Consider the following 19,435-nt stretch of genomic DNA (forward strand, 5'->3'; position numbering starts at 1 on the left):
TTAAATAGCTGATACTTACAGTAACCTAAGCAAGCCAGTACTCCACCAAGGCTGTCCATTCCCCATATGGCATTGTCAGAAATGCAGCATTTTTTTTTTAGCGCTAACGTGTTGCTATAGTAACAGTGACGCTGTGCTGCTATCTCGAAATGATACAGAAATCTTTAACAAATCCGTGGATCCAGACTATAAGCCGCATCACTGCCAAAATATAATCAGGTGGTCCTTGTGTAATTTCTGATCTTCCCTGAAAATTTCATCAAAATCCATTAGTTTGTTTTGAGTAATGTTGCACGCAGACAGACAGACAGACAGACCGACAGATGTACAGCAATCGTCACATAACTCCAACTTTCCTTGACAGAGTAATAAAGATTCTTGATTCTTGATTCAAGAGACTAGAGCAACTTCAGACACGAGAAAAAGCTTCGGGAAAGATCCTAGTTTTGGTTAATTATTAAAACAAAAGGATTCTTTGCACATCTGCTTCATGAGGCAGGTGTGTAGGAGAGGGACGAGTGTATCCACAAAGTTTTCAAGCAGACTCCCACATACGGTCTAATTTGCAAAAATGCATTCATTAGTGCAGTGTTTTGGTGCTAGACCTTCAACAGAAAGCATGTGGGAGTCTGCTTGGAACTATTTGGTTCAATACTGGAGAAAACAACATCCCTAATCCTGTGTTTTAACTCACAAGTTTAGTAGTTAACCACAACCAGTATCTTTCTCTAATCTTCAAAGTTAAGTCTGGTTATATTCAATCACATTTTAAAATAAAGAACAAATCTTGTGAAAACATGGCAACAAAGTTGTTTCTCTGTGATGTTGAGCTTCATTATTGAAACTTCACCACCAAATGTGGATTCATCAGCTTCACAGAATTTCCCCCTTAAAATGCATCATTTCTTTATTGTTTGAGTAACTTTTGATGGAAGAAGACAGTTGTTTCTGGGAATTATTTTTGCCTTTTGAGATAACTGCATTTGTGACCTACTTTTACAGATTTGTCTTCAGTAGGAAGTGGTGGGGTTGGGATTCAGTGCCACTAACACAGTAGGGAAGTCATAAAGTATTGAATGAAGCAGTGGAAGACTGACGATAAGAGAAATATGGAATATCACCGACCGAATCCTTTCACCAAGTGGCTTACACCGAACCACTAAACAGAAGATCATTTTGAAGATGTGCTCCTTCTGATCTGTGCCACTTGAAATAAATAGTTAGAAAACAGAGTTGAATATGAGGTCACGGTGCTAATTTTCAGCTTTGAGGAGGTTGGAGGGTGTTTACATCCATGTTTTGGTGGAACAGTAGGACTCTCAGTTGGTTGTGCCCCCCCTCGGGCATCAAGCATAAAATGGGTTACACTCCCGGATGTAAACACTTGCAAATTAAAGCTGGAAATCTGTGCGTTAACCTCATTCTCATTGTCTGATATCCAGTGCAATGCGTTGGAGAGCAAACCCCAAAAATATGAAGTGTTGAAACGCGTGAGGCCGCCTGTGTTTTACAGCGAACACACCCACCAAAGACACCCCCCGCTGCTCAGCCTCCCGAGGAGCCCTTTAATGTGGATCTGGAGCAGATTAGCAGGCTAAAGCTAAATTCTGTAATCGCTGTGATGGGCTTAGACAAAACTGAGTGGGGGTCTCGTCAAGGTTAAAATGACGGCCGTCCTTTTCAATTATCTGCCCGTGTTCATCCAGGCGGTCGGCTTCTCCTCCACTTTATTGCAAGATGTTCAGGTATTGATTTGGTCGGAGCGCAACCAAAATCTCCTTAACGTTAGGGAATCTGTGAATGAGTCTAAAGGAAAGGAAGAATACTTCATCGCCTGGAGCATCACATAAAACTCATCCATTGAATTTTTGTTCTTGATTTAACTGCAGCAAGATGCAGATGAGATAAACTTTATTGATCCCTCGCTGGGGAAATTTTAGCTAGATACAACCGAGACATTGAAGTTAGACAAGAAGTAGAATAAGGCTGAAAATAAGGATAGAATAAAGACTATGTGCACTATGTTTTGCATGTAGAGATTAAGCATATGGATATGTACAGGTATGGCATGAGTGACAATAATAAGACAACAAGTTGATTTCTTTGATAAATCTTCTCATATTTTGCATTTCTGGCTGATTTTTAAAAAATTCTTTACAAAATTAAGTCTTCAGAACTGTAGATTTCTACACTATTTAACAGTTTTTGTTTGCTCAGTCACAATTCAATTAAACGTCTTTGTGGATTGAAAGGAAGGACAAACACGGAAGGTCCAAAAAGATGAATTATCTTTCACTGCTGTGAAGTCAAACGAAAAAGCAACAGAGGAAACCCATCAGAGACATCTGACTTGTTTTGTTTCTGCTTTTTTTGTACGCCAGCTCTCTGTAACTTATTTATGATGCAGGGGACTCACAACAGCAAACTGAAGGGAGGATACGAGGAGGGAAGGCAACAAAAGAGAAGGTTAAAAACTGAGGAGCAAGAGGGAGGATTGGCTCGAGTGGAACAGGAGCAAAGAGAGGAGGAGGAGTGGAAATGTTCGCAGTCCTTCAAGGTGATCAGATGAAAACCAGGCGTGATGTGAGAGAAATAAAGACGACGAGAAGCAGGGGGGAAGAGGGAAGGAGGAGAAGGCGAAGGGGTGTTTCCCTGCAGGCGGAGATGTGTTTGTGTGTGAACTAATCTCTCTCACACTCCCTCCCTCACAGTCAGTCAGTCAGTCGCAGCGACACACTCGTCGAGGTCGGCAGCACAAAGCAGAGTCGCTTCTTAGCAGCGTCTACACACACTCACACATACAACTCACTACACCACACACACAGCACTCGACACACCTCCACAGCGACGCCTGAAGCTGACAAGAGGAAGGAAGCAAAGAAGAAGTTTTTTTAAAAAAGGGAAATTTAGAGAAAACATCAGTCAGGTAAGACCTCTTTCCATCTTTCATTTTCAATCTTTGCTTGTCTTTTTCTTCATAATAGCAAAACTGAAGGTGAAAAAAAAACTGCAAAAAGTCAGCATTTAGGAATAGTCCAGCATGTACATCTTGTGCAAAATGAGCATAATGTTCATGCATTTCTAAGAGGAAATGCAGAGTTAACCTCGTCTAACCTCGCTCTCTAGGAGTTTGACCTCTCTTTGCTCCTTCCAGCAGGAGTTTGGAGGTTTGTTTCTGTCTTTTGCACCTGTGAGAGAGTGTGGGGAAGATGTGGAAGAAAGCTGAGGTTCTGCAAAGCCAAGAATGCTGAACTTTTATGTGAATTACAAACAGAAAAATACACAAACGGGCAAAGTAAAAAGCTGTGCACAATCTAACGTGTGCAGGGTGAATGCAAAATCAGAGGCAGAGTGAGTTGTGAGGGAAGTGAAAGCAGAGAAAAAAACGCTCCACGAGGAAGTTTAAATCTAAAGCAAGAGCTCTTGAGTATCTTCAAGAGCGCTTCTGCAGAATTTTCGGGGAACTCTTGTTTATCAGAAGATGGCTTGTGTTGATGACGTTTGCGTGTTTAAAACGAACATGAAAACTTGTCTTCTTTGGTTCACTGTTCTAACTCTGAAGTCCAAAACCTGCTCGTAGGCTTGAAATGCATCTTCAAAAACTGTAAAAACAGAAAGAATCATTGGATAATCTTTGAACTAATTATTGTGACAAGTCATTCTGTCAGAAAACTTCACCAAATCTCAGCTAAAAATTTTAATATTTAATCAAAATCACTTTATAATACATGACTCTTTAAAAAAAAAGTTGGTTGCTTTAAGAAGTTAGTAAAAAGATTAAAAATTCTGTAGTCCTCAGCACAATCATGAAGGTGGCTTTAGTGTTGCCAAAAGTCACATAATGAAGATTTAACTGCAGACTGTGTTTATTCAAAAGGGAATTTAAGTAGTAAAATATGTAGTCACCTTTTCCCACTATTGGTCTGTGCATTCATTTATTGAGTTTTTTCCTCAGTTTTTGGAAAATGAAGAAAATCATTTTTTCTCTTTTCTTCTTTCTAGAATACCTTGAGTTGCACATGACTTTTCTGAGTTTTCTCTACTTGTAGTCATGGTTGTGTTGCTTCCATAGAGGTGCAGAACTTTATATTGCAGTGAAACATGAACCCACAGTGAGCAAAAACTGTGAGAGGTACAAAGAAAACAGACAAACTGCAGAGGAGATAAAGAAGGCAAAATTTAAGCTCATATAGAAGCTTATTCTGCATATGTCAGTGCTGTGATTAGTTTTTGCCGTTTGTTTGTTGGCACTGAACAAGACGAATCAAACAAAGTGACAACTCATTTCACTCAGTGTTTCCTGGAATTTGTTTACTGTTGAGTAGCAATAAGTGAGGAGAGCTACAGAGGTGAGGCTGATGGACGGGTCAACAAAAACACCAGACTTTTTCACAAGAAAATCTCAATTTGCTTCCTTTAACTATAGCATGATTATTGTCTAATTCATTTTTTTCTTTTTCCTTCTGTATGATTTATAGCATTATAACTCTGTCATACTACTGAGTTCTTTTCTTTACTTCTAGCCATTGTTGTGCTGTTTCCATAGAGGTGCAGGACTTTATATTGCAGTGACAAATGAAGCCACAGTGAGTAGAAATGTGACAGGAGCAAAGAAAACAGACAAAAATGATTTCAGGTTTAGAGGGATAAAACAGCAGGTAAGGGTTAAGCTGAAAGATTATTGTGCTTCACCTTTATGATTAGTTTCAGTTTGAGTTGAAAAGACTTCAGTGATGATAAGGCAAGAAAAGTGGTTTAATGTTTCCTAGAATTTGTTTACTGTTGAGTAGCAATAAGTGAGGAGAGCTATAGAGGTGTAGCCTAGCCGCGCAAGACAACCCACGGCAACGAATTTAATTCTCTGCCAGGGTGGGTCTTGTTACCCTCCATAAGGCTCAAGGTTGGATGCTCCTAAAACTGGCCGGACGAATCACCATGAAGTGCAGAGTCAGAAGGCGGGCGTAACTAAGTGACGACAGAGGCGCGACGATTCTGACAGAAACAACTGGAAACAACTAGCCTAGCCGCGCTAGAAAACCCACGGCAACGAATTTAATTCTCTGCCAGGGTCGACAACAAAAACGACAACAGTCGTTGAGCTCCATTAGCACCGACTCTGAATAATCTTTCTGTTAACATGTCTGTAATATACTTGAGCTTCACCCATTGACTGTATAAATAAGGCTTCACCGAACTACCGCATCCTCTGATTTCCGGTGCTCTCGGAACTACGTCAGCCTATTCGTTGCGCTGATTGGTTGTATACCTACCCAATTGCTGCAGAGTGATTTGATAGACAACCTTTTAGCCCGCCTCCCTCCCTGTCGAGCATACCTAGACCCTTGCGTCTTCAGAGCATGGGTCTAGCGTGGCTAGGCTAATAGAGGTGAGGCTGATGGACGGGTCAACAAAACAGTCTTTTTCACAAGAGAATCTCAATTTGCTTCCTTTAACTATGACATGATTATTCTTTCACTTTAACCACGTGGTTTTCAATGTAACCATGATAAGCTGACATCGACCAACCTTAAGAATGTAGCATTTTCAACCCAAATTTCGCTGTGTCTGCCCAAACATAAGCATATATTAACTGCCATATTGTCGCGACATAAAGCAGATTCGTGTCAGGAAAAGCTCAACAACAACAAAAATTCTGCATTTTATCTACATACATAATTTGCCCCAATTGTGAACACATGACAAGCTAAAAAACAAAGTATTTCTCGTCCAGCAGCGATTAGCATGCCACTCCCACATGGCTAATTGGTTAAGAGGTGCGACCAAAAAAAAAACAAAAAACAACGGAGCATCTAAAGCGCTTGGAACAGACTGTAAAAAGACGAAGCAGAGCAGATTCAGGTCAGAGAGGCTGTGTAGGGACAGACTCCGAGTGTGTGTTGTGTTTTTGACCTTCACTGTGTTTACAAAGAGATAATGCAAGCAGAGGGGAGAGAGACAGAAGAGGCAGAGATAGCAAAGGCATGAATGGACTCATTGTCTGGTCGGTGTGTGCGCTAAATCAGGGGGTGTGTTCCATGCGTCTCAAAACAAACTGTGAGTAATCAGTGACATGCGAGAGGTTAATGTTACACCGAAACGCGTCTCACAAACAAAGACGTCACATTAGATGCCTGTGTCACTCAGTGATAACATGAATAATAATCCAGGAATCATTCATGTGACTAAGAGCTGCTTTTGCAACTTCAAGCCTGTGACACTAACAAAGAAAAGCAGCACTTCATGTCAGAATAGGCGGTCGTGATTTTATGGACACGAGTCACCTTTAGCTGACGTTAAGGGTCGGACCCCCGAAAACTTAAACTCGCATAGAAAAGAAGAAGATAAATAATATACTGAGCACCGAACACCAAAGATGTCATCAAAATAAATCATAGTTCATCGAGTTAATCATCTTCTGATTAAATTTGGCAACAGGATTTTCAGGTATTTTACCAAAACATTCAAAAGGGGGTGTCAGTTTGATCAATATTTACTTCAGAAACTACCTGAAGTAGAATTAGACTGTTTTTGTGGCCACTTCGCTGCAGTAAACTTGTCGGCAAACACTTCGTCGTCAGGCTAGTTGCAAACTTTGTGATTCTGTGTGCTGTGGTTGTAAATAATGTTATGAGGGCAGCAAGAGTGAACCAAAGCATTAACTGTGGAGTGAAAAAGCCAAAGCGGTGAGCTGAAGTCGTCATAAAACTCTATAGACCAGCAGGAAACTATAGTACATCACATCTGTGATGGCCTCTTTCACATTCAAGTATTTATCTAATATTTTTTCACTATTCAAATACTGATCCGAGCAGCTTTAACTAAAGTAACATGAATAAAAACAAAGTAATGTGGTGGAAAGTCACAGCAAAGTTTTCCTGCTAAATATTAAAGAGCCCATACCATGCACATTTACATTATTTTTGTTTTTGGGGCCTAGAAATATATGTTTATTTGCTTTAATGTTCAAAAGACCTTATGCTGTAAATCACTGCAGCACCTGCTCTTATCCTCCGTCTGAAATGCTCCATTTTATCTCCTGTCTGTTTAAGAGCTTCCACCTGTCTGCTCTGATTGGTCAGCTGACCCGACAAAAATGAGGTGACATCGGTTATGTACCCCAGATCCACGAGAATCGGGATGCAGTTGTAGCAGAAGTGGGTCTCTTGAGGAAATAAAATCAACAAGATGCTCATTCTTTGTTTTGGGATGCACCAATCTTACTGCTATGTAGGTGTTATGCAAATGTGTGACATGGTGATGTAAATAACAGAAGAAAAGCCTGGACTTTAAACAAGGCGTTTCAGGCAGGTAGGAAAGCTGTTTTCTGCAGGAGAGGAAAACAAGTTTTTAAGCTAGCAGAAACAGCTATAACACACTGAAGGAAAGAGGAAAACCCAGAAAGCACCACATGGGCTCTTTAAAATCATTTTATCACTTTGAGGCATTTTTTTAAAAAAAACCTCAACATCCTTTTTTTAAACATCTGTATGGAAAAGCGACCTCACTGTAGGGATGTGGACTGCAAAATTATCATTGTTTATTTGTTAATTTGCCCATATGGTGTTTTTTTTGTACATAAAAAGACACATCATGAGTAAAATAATCAGTCAATGCCACAGTTGAGTATTACTTGAAACAAAAAAACAGATTTACATGGCGAGAGTTTCATCTGTAAGACATTGAAGGAACTTTCAGGAATGGGCTGAATTTGAGCATGAAAGGCTGAATTATTCCAACAGCACAACTTGCCATTGTGTACTGAATTACTGTGCTCGTAAAACACCTTAAATCTAATCCATTTAAATATAAAACTGATCATTTTCATGTAAAAACTCTCTATATGTCATTTTGGATACACAGAGATGAGTTTTTAGTGATTTAATTGCAACTGGAGAAGAGGTTTCATGGAACTGAGGTCACAATAAGTCTAAGATTTCTACATTTCTGCAGATTTCTAAATGTTCCACATGATAAAATAAAACACGCCTATTTCAAACCAGCAGCCCTCAATTGTGTCCTGAGGAAAAATCAAACAATGTCTCATTATTTCTTATAGCAAATAACAGTTTCAAAATGAAGTTATTTTACACTTTGGAAAAGTTAATGTGTTTCACAAAGACCAAAACAAATCAGTATCGCAAACTGCCAAAGCAATTAAAAGCACAGAGAGTAAACAGGCAAAGTGATTAGAACATAAAACACTGCCGATAAAATGCAGACAAGCAAAGCAGCAGCGATAAACACTCCACCTTAAACCGATTTTAGGGTTTTTCTGGGCTTTTTTTATGCTCCAAACGGTTTGTGTTTACCTCCATATGGAATCAGTTTAATTTCTCCCCAAATCTGATTAAGATTATGTACTTAGGAAGCTTCTCTGCCCGAGCTTCACAGCTACAAATCCTTGTTTAGACAAAATCCTAATTCTGCAGAAAGCTGGCACCCTGGGGCTGTGAAGAAAAACTACAGGTTTTTGAAACTTGTATTCTATATATTTTCTGCAATACAACAAAGAGAAAGACAGAAAGAAGCAGTGAGGAGATGAATGAGGGAGGAGCAGGAGATGGAGAAACCGTGGAGGGAGACAAATTGGGGACAAATCGACCAAAGTTCGACGGAAATACGGCGAGACGGTGTGAGCGAGAGTAATTTGTATCAAAAGTAAAATGGATCTTTTCGAAAAGTAGGAACACGGGACAATTTGAGAGCGAGATAAGAGCCTGAGAGCGTCGCTTACAAAGACTCGGTGTCGCATTCAGGGGTGGAGGGTTGACGTCTGTGTGTGAGGGGGTCTCTGCCACCTTGGTAGCCGAGTGCATTATGGCTGTTTGGGCACATTAAGGGGCATTAGCTGGAGAAGCGTCCCTGAATAATGCATGGCCTTTATTTATGAGCAGAGAGCAAACGTCCTCTGAAGCGCACTAAACCAGGGAACACACATACAGTCGTGTTTCCACCACTTCAGAGGACACTGTATTGGTTTACATTCATTCCTTACCTTGACTCTAATCCTACTGTTAACCTGATCCTAACCAAGAACAAAGCAGTCACCCTCAAATTTAATAATTATGCCACTGTGACTTTTCTTTTTGCTCCTTAAAGGGAGTAAGACTGTATAGATTAAACTATGTCCCCACAGCATCAGTAATATAGTTGTACACACACACATAGATGCACACAGTCATACGTCCTTCACACAAATAAATTCACACACATTGAAAATTTGCCAAATTTTATGATTTTTGAGAGAGTGTGTACGACTTAATTTCGCATAAATAGCTGGCAGCAGACCGTCGATGTGCTCGGCTGAACGGTCCTCAGGTCTAACAGTGCAGCCAATGAGCCCAGTAACTTGTCACGATCAGAAGTTCTAAGTGTCATTTTCACGATTGCCTCCTCTTTTTTTATCAGGATGTGCGGATTTTTCCTCCATTACAGACTAATTTTAATCCAGAGTCACTGAATCGACTGCAGGCGTGAAAGACTTAGAGGAGATCTGAGGTGGAGTGGAGGAAACTCATCTTTAAAGCTGGACTTTTGGTTCGACAGTTTCAACAACTACATCAATAGTTTTGCACGCTTAAAGGAATCCACAAATGATGTGCAGATTTATACATTATTGTTAACTATTGTAGTGGACTTGCAAAGAGTCAATTTGCCTTAAATAAGAAATCCAACACGGTGTTTGGTGCAAATACTGAAAGGTCCCATATGTGGAAAATCCATTCTTATTGCATTCTGTAGTTGGTACAGACTGGGAACAGTAGTGTAAAGATGTTAACATATGATTACTCCACCAAGGAACGTGGCAGAGTAAGCTATGTGTTGTACGTTTGTCCTTCCATCTGTTATTCTGTCCGTTAGCAACATTACTCAAAAACGGACAAACGGAGATAGCGGCATTACTATTACTACAAATGAACACTTACGTCAACTGCCTACTGAAGATCACATGATTGCAATCCTACAACAAATTGACCGCTGCGGACTTCTCCATACAAGGAACAATTGATTCCATTGTGGGGGTGTTTCCGAGTCCCATCAATTCCCACCACCCACTACATATTTAGATCACGTGATTCGGTATCTGTACACATGCGTAACACACACCTGTGCTCAGTGCGAGGTCATTTTGTTTGTGGGTACATCTATATTGAATGGACACATTCTATGTTGCCGTGATTTGTGATCGTCAATAACTCATAAACAAATGCTGCATTTCAAATTAAAAAAATGCTGCAATTCTGACAATGCCACGTGGGGGAATGAACAGCCTTGGTGGAGTACTGCCTTGCTTGGGTTGCTGTTAGTATCAGCTTTTTACATGTGTCAGCTTCTCTCCTCTCTGTGCTCACATGATCTGCATTTAAGTACAGCCAAATTCCCAATAAAGCTGTTCTCACTTACTTGTTCCTGAGTGTCTGCTGTCACACAACAAAACAAGTAAAAAAAAATAGGGACTGAAAATATGGCCAATCAAAAAAAAACAACAACAAAAATAACCAAACCTTTATGAAACCACCTGGTCTGTGTGGACAGTGTGAGAGCAGTTAGAAGTAAAAAAGTTGCTGTTTGACAGGCACTCAGGAGTCAAATCTTGCCCAAATGTAATGTGGAAGTTCCTGAATCAGAGCTGAATATATTGTTTTGACAGTAAACAATTAAAACTGGCTGAATGTTGAGCTGCATTTGTATTCCTGAGCCGTCGATCAAACTTAAACCAGATCACATCAGAGTGCATCTCTATAGCGGCCTTGAGAAGACGGCTCCTCAGAAACCTGTCGATTGATTTATATTATGAAAAGAGCTCGGAGCTGCTCAGGCGGTGTGTTTATGTTTTATCTCGACTGGTGGTTTATGTTTTTATTGCATTACTTACAGAGCTTCTATGGAAACGAGCCTTTCGAACTTTATTGTATTTTAATCCTGGATTATTGTAGTTGCTGCTGAGTTATTGTGTTCTGTATTGAATTGATTTCAATCTAAAGTATCTATATGCTGATTTTCATGCCCTTGAAGTGAGAAAACTGTCCAGTTAATGAGATAAAAGCATAAAAAAACAAGTCTTATGTTGCTTTAATGTCTTTAGTCAGTCCTGTTTGAGGATGTGGTGAGATGGAGCTGGAGGGAGGCCAATGTTAACTGTATTTACAAAACCTTGGGGTAGGAGTTCATCAGCCTGGCAGCTGCCCGCTCTGTCAGGGCGAAGGTCCACAGTGACCCAGCTTAGCAGGAAAACACACAAACGCTCACACAAAAACATGCAGAGTGTCGAGGTCATCACACCTCGAAGGCTCAGAGGTGACAAGAACGGCAGGCAGATGGACGGAGCAATGCTGCAAACACACACACACTTAAGTTTTTTATCTGGCCAAGACCTGTCAGCACTGATGTAACACTCTGCTCAAGGTACATTTAAGCCACTGTGAAAACGAGAGAACAAATTTTGTCTTGATCCTAGGAACTCTTAAGCAGTAATTCCACTTTATTCCAATTTTATTTTCTATTATTACAGCTTTAGCCATCATTCCGGTCAATACTCACATAATCCGAGGAGATTTAACTCTCCTGTTGTGCTCGCCTACGGACACCACAAAATATTGTTTCCTTGTCTGAAAAAAACCCACAAAATTTCAGCAAAAAAAGTCCCCAAATTTCTGAAAATTTGCAAAACCTTCAGGAAGAAAATTTCAATAATTTCTTTAAAGTTTCCCTTAAAAATTATATTTTAAAAAAATCCCCCAAATGTGGTAAGAACATTCTTGTAAATATTTTCAAAAAATGAATAAAAATCTTCCCAAAAAAATCCTAAAAATATCTAAAGTGATTACATGTATATCAGTAAAACCTCTAATATTTTCTTTAAGACCATTCAGGAAAGAAACCTATTTAACATTTCTTTTCTTCCACCAAAAAATATTCAAAGATTTCCCAAAAATATTGAAAATGTGGACATCAGAAGTTTCATTGTGAAAATATTTCTTCCCCCACATTCAAACTTTAATGTGGGGTCAATTTTGACCCGCAGGACGACACGAGGGTTATTGTTAACATATGAAAAGCAGGGCAGGAAGGATTTCGTTACTAATAGAAATGATGGCGAAAACGGCAAACAAAAAACCTTAGCAAAGTTGTTTAAAAGTATAAATAAAGGACAGCAGGTTTGACAACTGGATATTGCTAATATATTCACAGAGGTGTCCAACGCCATATGAAGGACTCTGAAACTTTTGGGATGGGAGTTTTATGAAGATTTGTCAAGACACCTCCCAAATATACAACATGGACCCACCATTGGCTTGGGATGGAGGGCAATAAATGCAGACAGGGACGTTAAACTGGGTGTGCTGACCTCTGGTTGACTGCAGTAAAGTGGAACACAGTCGAAAAGTTTGCTCATCAATCAGTCCTATAAGTAGCGTCGATTTATTATGCTCATTCGATGAGATGAGACGTTTAATTCTATAGTTAAGCAGCATTTTTTAATGGTTCTTATGGTGCATTAATTGTGGCTAAAACATTCCTGCTATGAGATAGATCAAACGTGAACAGCAGCCCTCAAACCATCACACCAGACAAAATCTTCCCACCGACACGTGACGTCGCACCTCCGCCGTCCTATTGCCTCCCGGCGTCCCGCTAATTAAAATCAATCAACCCAATTTCCCACATATCGACCTGCTCTGTACAGTAACAGAGTCATTAGATCTGAATCCTGGCCCCGCTCCCAAAATTTAAGCAAGAAAGATCAAAGCGAGGTCACGGAGGGCAAAGAGAAAGACTCCAGAGGGAGGAAAGCGGCTTCAGACTTGTGGGTGACCTGGATAGATTCCAGACAGTAGGAGGGAGTTCAAATGGCAATCTGGGTGGCAAAATATGTGTGCGTGTGTGTGTGTGTGTGTGGATAGTGATGGCTGTCATTAATTTGCAGTTGTGGAGACCTCCTGAGGACTGTGTGCATGTGTGTGTATGTGGCCTGTTGTGGCGTGACGGGCAGGAAGGAGGCGGTGAGTGTGTGTTGGGGGGGGTTAAGTAGGAAGGCAATAAAGCCATTTAAGAGTCATAAAGTGCTTGGTCAATCAAAACCGCCCCCTGCCAGGCACCTCATGTCATCCTCTGTTTGGTGTGTGCATTGTGGGGTATTGTGTGCGCACATGTGTGTGTGTGTGTGAATGTGGGAGAACGAGCTACAAAGTGCAATGATGTGTTTTTCTGTGCGAGTGTGTGTGTCTGGGGGATGAGTTTGTGCATCTACGTGTGCCCGTGTGTGTGCTAATGTGCATATCTGAGTGTGTCATCTGTGTGTGCTGAGGGATTTGGTGAGTCGGTCTGGAGAGGCGGTGGGACGGTGGGCTCAAAGCGAGAAGGAAATGCAGCCAGAAAGAAAGGATGCGCCACCAGTGGAGCTCCTGTGAAAATAGCAACAGAGCAGATGCAGTGATTAGAGTGTCATTTGTGTGGATACATCACAACGTGTTTGTGCGTGTAAAAACATGGACATGCATTTGCACCTACAGCCACGCATCTGTGCCAGATTTTCTGCCTAATTTGTAGCCACTGCAGGACTCTGTCCATGATGCACCTTCCGTTCAGATTGCAGATACAGTTTCTTTCTTGCAAGCTGTCAAATTAAAGAGTCCAAAGCAGCCTGGGAGCTAAAATGTTTAAAAAGCACGTTTAGTCATACTTTACTGGTGTAATTTGTAAATACACACTGTCAGTCTGCAAAATCTACTGAACCATGGAGAGGAAAAGCAATAAAAGTATAAAAAGTGGGAATTAGAATATGATCATGAAGAAAGCACACTGTGTCCCGCAGTACCAGCACATGCTGAGCAAACATTAAAATTATGAGATTTTTATAGAGGGGCTTGTCATCCTAGCAGTCTAGAAAATAGCTCCATGGTGACTGTTTGCATTGGAGCATTTTAAACCAAACTATTAAGCTTTCCTAAACTTAACCAAGTACTTTTGTAGCATAAACCAAAGTGAGCAGTGGTTGAAATCAACTGAAAACTGTGTCTAAAAATGCAACAGAGTGTAAAATTAAACCAAAAAAAACACAAAACAAAGAATAGTTCCAGACTGAACTCCAACTCCGTCTGTTAAAAGTCCTGAATTTTAATGTCACCACCGACCATCAGGAAAAAAAAAACAGACTTTGGTGTTTATTTATGTGCAAAGCCAAAGAAACTTTCAACTCACATGATGTGGACGCAGGCTGATAGAAAACAATTGACTAAATGAACGCAAGAATCTCACAGTTTTACAGTTTTTATTGTAAAATTAACAGGTTTACGTCCACGGAATAACAGCTCAACAAAAGCGTCAGACCAAAAAATCTTGAGTCATCTGTGACCTGACAGTTTCACCACTATTTACAGCTCAAAGCATTGTAGTGTTGAGTTATTTATGGACCATTGGCCTTGTGAGTTTGGAGTGACAGTAGACATTTATCTGGGACTCTTTATCAGTCAGCTAGACCTGAAGAAGCCTCTTGAATGAAAGTGAAACATCTCAAAATCAACTGCCGTCTACTGAAATTTATAGAATTTATTTACTGACATTGTGACAATCAACTCCACAATGTGCTTCTGCAGATTCCTCGCCTGCCTAAATGTAAGATATTGCTTTTAAAGTTTTGATTCTAATTTGAGCAATGGCACTATCACTGCTCAGATTTGTTTTTGAATTCCTTTTTAGATTAACTATTCCTGTTGAATTAACCCTCCTCTTGTCTTCATTTATGGGGCAAAAAAAATATCGGTTCCTTGTCTAAAAAAAAAAAAAAAAATCCAAACGTTCAGCAAAAAAAATTCCCCAAATTTCTGAAAATTTGCAAAACCTTCAGGAACAAAATTCCAATAATTCCGTAAAAGTTTTATTTTTAAAAAATCCACCAAATTTGGCAAGAAAATTCTTGTAAATACTTTCAAAAAATAAGTAAAAATCTTCAAAAAACAAACTCCTAAAAATATCTAAAGTAATTACATATATATCAGTAAAACTTCTAATATTTTGCTGGATTTTGGTTGATTTTTTTGTGAATGTTCTTAAACATTTTTAGCTTTTCTTTTTTCCACCAAAAAATGTTCAAAAATTTGGACATCAGAAGTTTCCCTATGAAAATATAGATTTTTCCCCACATTTTTAAACTTTAAACCTTTGACCCGCAACACAAGAGTGTACACAAAATGACAATTTTAAAGCCCCCTTCAATAAATCTCAGCCCTTCACATCCCATGTCTGCGGTTATGGACGTACTCTAAAGAATCAAACATCAGATCTGCAGATAAGCGAATAGATCAGGCATGCATGCTTTAATGACATAAGGGACTGTGATTTACGCATAGCTGCCAGCTCGGGCATCCGTCTGTGCTGACTTTAGGGTTGAGCAGTTAAGACACCAATCAGACTAATCATCCATTTTGGACAACAAAGCCAGCAGCAGCCGGTTTGGTTTTATTACTGTCGCTGTAGGGCACCGTTTGGCCGTATCACCACACCAACTGTGGCATCATCTGTAACCAGCACTCCACCCCCCCTCCCCGACTCCCTCTCCACAGCTTCTCACCCTCTCTTTTTCCATCCTTCCCCACCTCTGTGCTTTAACAATCCTCGCTCCCCGGGGTGCACTGCCCAGGTGAGAAGGATCCAAACAATGGTTGCCATGGTAAACTGCCAGCATGAGCCCAAACACACCTGATGATGCTGAGACATAATTTTGTCATCAAATCTTCCTCTTTTACAAAAACACCATCTGCTGTTTTAACTCTCCGTTTTGTTTGCTTGATCAGTTTTTAACCCCCTCGCTGGAAGGAAGAAAAAAAAAAAAGAGTTCAGGACCCAGTTAATATTTGGGCTCACTGGCCCGTGATGATATTGACCAGACACAATTTTCCTGCCCCCATCTGTCGGCTCGTCCTCGTTCCAGACGCCCACATGAACACAAATGCGACACTCGCATGTGCAGCAAATGACACTGGAATCCCCTGAAATGAAAAAAAAAAAAAAGTGTGATGGTTTCTCCTGCCCCGGAGCTACTGACCTTGTCAATGTGCTAAGAGGGACGCACCCAAATCCCTGATCCCACACCCCCCACCCCACATATACACACAAACGCCCCGCTTTTCCTCAGTGACAGTCGGGTTAAATCCACCCTGACAGGTCGGCCTTCTCTCACTGTCACACTAAGCTGTCGGCCTACTGTCACTGTGAGAGAGCCCACATATGTTATGTCTGTACATGCATGTGAGTGAGTGTGCAAATGACGCCGGCAGCAGGGTGGGGACACGGGCGTGAATTAACCCACTGCAATACAAGCAGATCCTGACACATTTTCACCCACTGTGGCCTCAATTTTCACTGCAATATAAAGTTCTGCACCTCTACAGAAACAGGAAAACTGTTGCTATAATTAGAGAGAACTGAAAGTAGCTTTTTTGTGCAGTTTTATACAGTCATAAAGCAATAAATTGCAACAAAAAGGGAAAAAAAGCGCAATTTCCTGGATTATCTATTCTTAAAAGCTTGAACAAATCAGGAATCAACATGTCCTATATTGTAAAAACAAACAAAAAAAAAGGTAAAATGGCAGCAGCTGTGGTTGCCAGAATGCTACCGTAAAATTACAGTAAAACATTTTTCTTCACTTCTGCTAAAGAAATGCATTGAAACTGTCAATTTAACAGTTTTAAAAAAAAGTGCTTCATTCCACATTTTAGTGTAAAAAAATGAAAAGAAATTTAACTTTTGACCCTCGTTTTGTCCTTGCCAAAAAATGTTGTTGCCTCGTAGGAAAAAAATTCCAAAAATCAGAAAAAAATTTACCCAAATTTATAAAAATTTGCAAAATCTTCTGGAAGAAAATTCCTGAAAAGTTTCCCTCAGAAGTTTTATTTTTTTTAAATAAAAAAATCCTCTAATTTGACAGTGAAATTCACTGGATTTTGGCTGATTTTTTTCCGAATGTTCTTTTTTTAAAATGAGTTTTTTCCCACCAAAAAATGTTCAAAATTTCCTACAAAATTTTTTAAAATATAGAAGTTCTCACTGTAAAAAAATATTTTTTTTTTTCCACATTTTAGAAACTGGTCAATTTGACCCACAGGACAACAGGGGGGTTAAAGAAAAATGTGGTTTTGCTTGAAAATTTACATGAAAATACCATATGAACAAGGGCGTCAGTTTGTTTTTAAAAGTGGGGGGGTGGAGCCCACAGCACTTTGAGAAAATGTCGAAGAACGGCGGCAAAATGCCAACAGCTGGGCTTGAACTCACAACCACCGCACCAAAGGCGGAGGCTCAAGCTGTAGAGCTATCAGTACATGTGGGTAGAGGGGTCTGTGGGCCGTTATAGTACTAATTCTCCTGGGCCCAAATTTTGCCCCTGCACGCCTCTGGTCGGAGCTTCCACTTGGCACGGGCGCATATTTAGCATCTGCACGTCTTTTTTTTAACCTCACGAAGGTGTGCTGCGTGTCTGTGCAACTCTCGGCCGAGTGCGGATGGTGCGTTCAGGAGCGTCGGAATTTTCTATACTACTGAAAATAACTGGGTTTACAACGGCTTACATGTGAAGAATTTGAATGTGTTGGAGACAAAATGACCCCTGACAAAAAGTGGGGGGGACACGTCCCCACCGTCCCCCCCTAAACTGACGCCTATGCATATGAAATAAAGTTTGTGTGACCAATTACAAATTATACAGCATTTATCATTTTTACCACAACAGTTAGTGCATGTAACATTTAATATATACATTTTTGACAAATGGAAAAATTGCTGCTATAGCGGTCATAAATATCAAAGCATATGTCCGTTATTAACACAAAAGTAGATCAATTTGATCATTAACAAACTGTATTTTTTTACATGAAATAATGCTAAAATCACCACATTACTTACTATAAATATTCCAGCATATTTCAGGTATCAGCATGTACATTTAACTGGGAAAAACTGTATTCTTTTAGAGAAATTTATTAAATATCATTAAATATCAGTCATTTCCAGCTAGAATAGTCATTTACCACACTAATATCTAGACTGCATTTCTGATTAATTTAATGCCGTCTTCATTGAATTTTTTTTCAAAAATAAGGACATTTCTAAGTGACTTTTGAACAGTAGTGCACATCGCAGTAATAAATGAGCCCACAGTGAGTAAAAATGCGACAGGAGCAAAAAATGAATAAAAAATGCCAAGAAACTGCTTGAAGTTCAGCGGGTGAACTTCCATTATCTCAGCTAACTGCGTCCCAACTCCCAAAAGACTGTATAATTCTGCAATCTGAAAGCTAGAAGTGTTGGCTGTGTGGAGTTTGCTGGTGTCTGAGTGCGACGGAGATGGAAAGTGAAAGAGAGAAGATGACCGGTGGATGACCAAGCGTCACCCTCTCTAAAGTCCAAATGGCTCATACCGGGCTCAGAGCCAGACAGACCCAAACACACACACAGCAGACCTACAGATATGAGTGTGGAGTGTGTGCCAGCAGCAAAGCCCAGACTCAGGCCAAAACACCTCTTAATTAGTGGAAAATCCACACACACACACACACACACACACACACACACACACACACACACACACACACACACACACACACACACACACACACACACACACACACACACACACACACACACACTCACAGCAAGCTTCGCCTTCCTGCTCGCCTCACACAAACTCATTGTTACAGAAACATCTTGCTTCTTTATGCATGCACACACACAAAGATCTCTTTGATAAAACTGCATTTCCTAATCAGCCTCCCCCCAGAGCACATTCTGATAAAATAACAACAGTAGAAACCCGACTTTTCTCTTCTTCTTCTGTGCACGCTCAGTATTCATGCACCACACACACACACTGAACACACAGCAGAGAGAGGGGAAGGCGCATTTTGGCGTTTGATATGGTTGACCCAGATCTGTGAATGTGCTGAAGATGTGAGGAGGAGGAGGAGGGGATGAAGGAGGAGGTGGGGGTTTAAGGAGAGCAGAGTGGTTTTGGTGGGGGTATGTGGGTGTTATGCATGTGAGAGTGAATAAGATGATGAGGAGGTGAAAGGGCAGTGGGCGTAGGCTGCTGGACTGCTCACAGAGGGGTTTATTTTGTGGTCGTTTGTTGGGGTTTTTGTTGCAAAGAGTCTAATTTGAAAAGCAGCAGGGGGCTGATGAGTAAAAGACGGACAGACATCAGTGAAGGTCAGAGCGAGTGAGACGTAAACAGAGAGCCGGAGGGAAGCAGGACACATGAAGAAATCATAAAATTACACTGGATGCAGCTGTGAGGAGCCTCCTATTGATTGCTTGTTTTGGTATCCGGCAAGCTCGAATCGCATCAATGTTTTGGTGGAACATGGTTAATTTTTTGTGCTGCTTTTATCTGCATATTTATCACAAATAAAATCTCTTGTCTTCACTCCCCACTAGT

The 19,435-nt window shown here is 40.4% G+C and overlaps 1 protein-coding gene across 1 annotated transcript in view; it reads left to right on the forward strand.

Moving 5' to 3' along the window:
* The first annotated feature begins 2,457 nt into the window (after window positions 1–2,457).
* The window catches only part of hs3st1l2 (heparan sulfate (glucosamine) 3-O-sulfotransferase 1-like 2), a 36,122-nt gene continuing 19,144 nt past the window's right edge, over window positions 2,458–19,435 (forward strand). Inside the window, exon 1 of the mRNA XM_022207694.2 lies at window positions 2,458–2,926. The gene's annotated coding sequence lies outside the window, so the exon portion shown is untranslated. The remainder of the gene's footprint in view (window positions 2,927–19,435) is intronic.

This window comes from Acanthochromis polyacanthus, chromosome 7 (genome assembly GCF_021347895.1).
Source record: "Acanthochromis polyacanthus isolate Apoly-LR-REF ecotype Palm Island chromosome 7, KAUST_Apoly_ChrSc, whole genome shotgun sequence".
NCBI classification, from domain to species: Eukaryota; Metazoa; Chordata; class Actinopteri; family Pomacentridae; genus Acanthochromis; species Acanthochromis polyacanthus.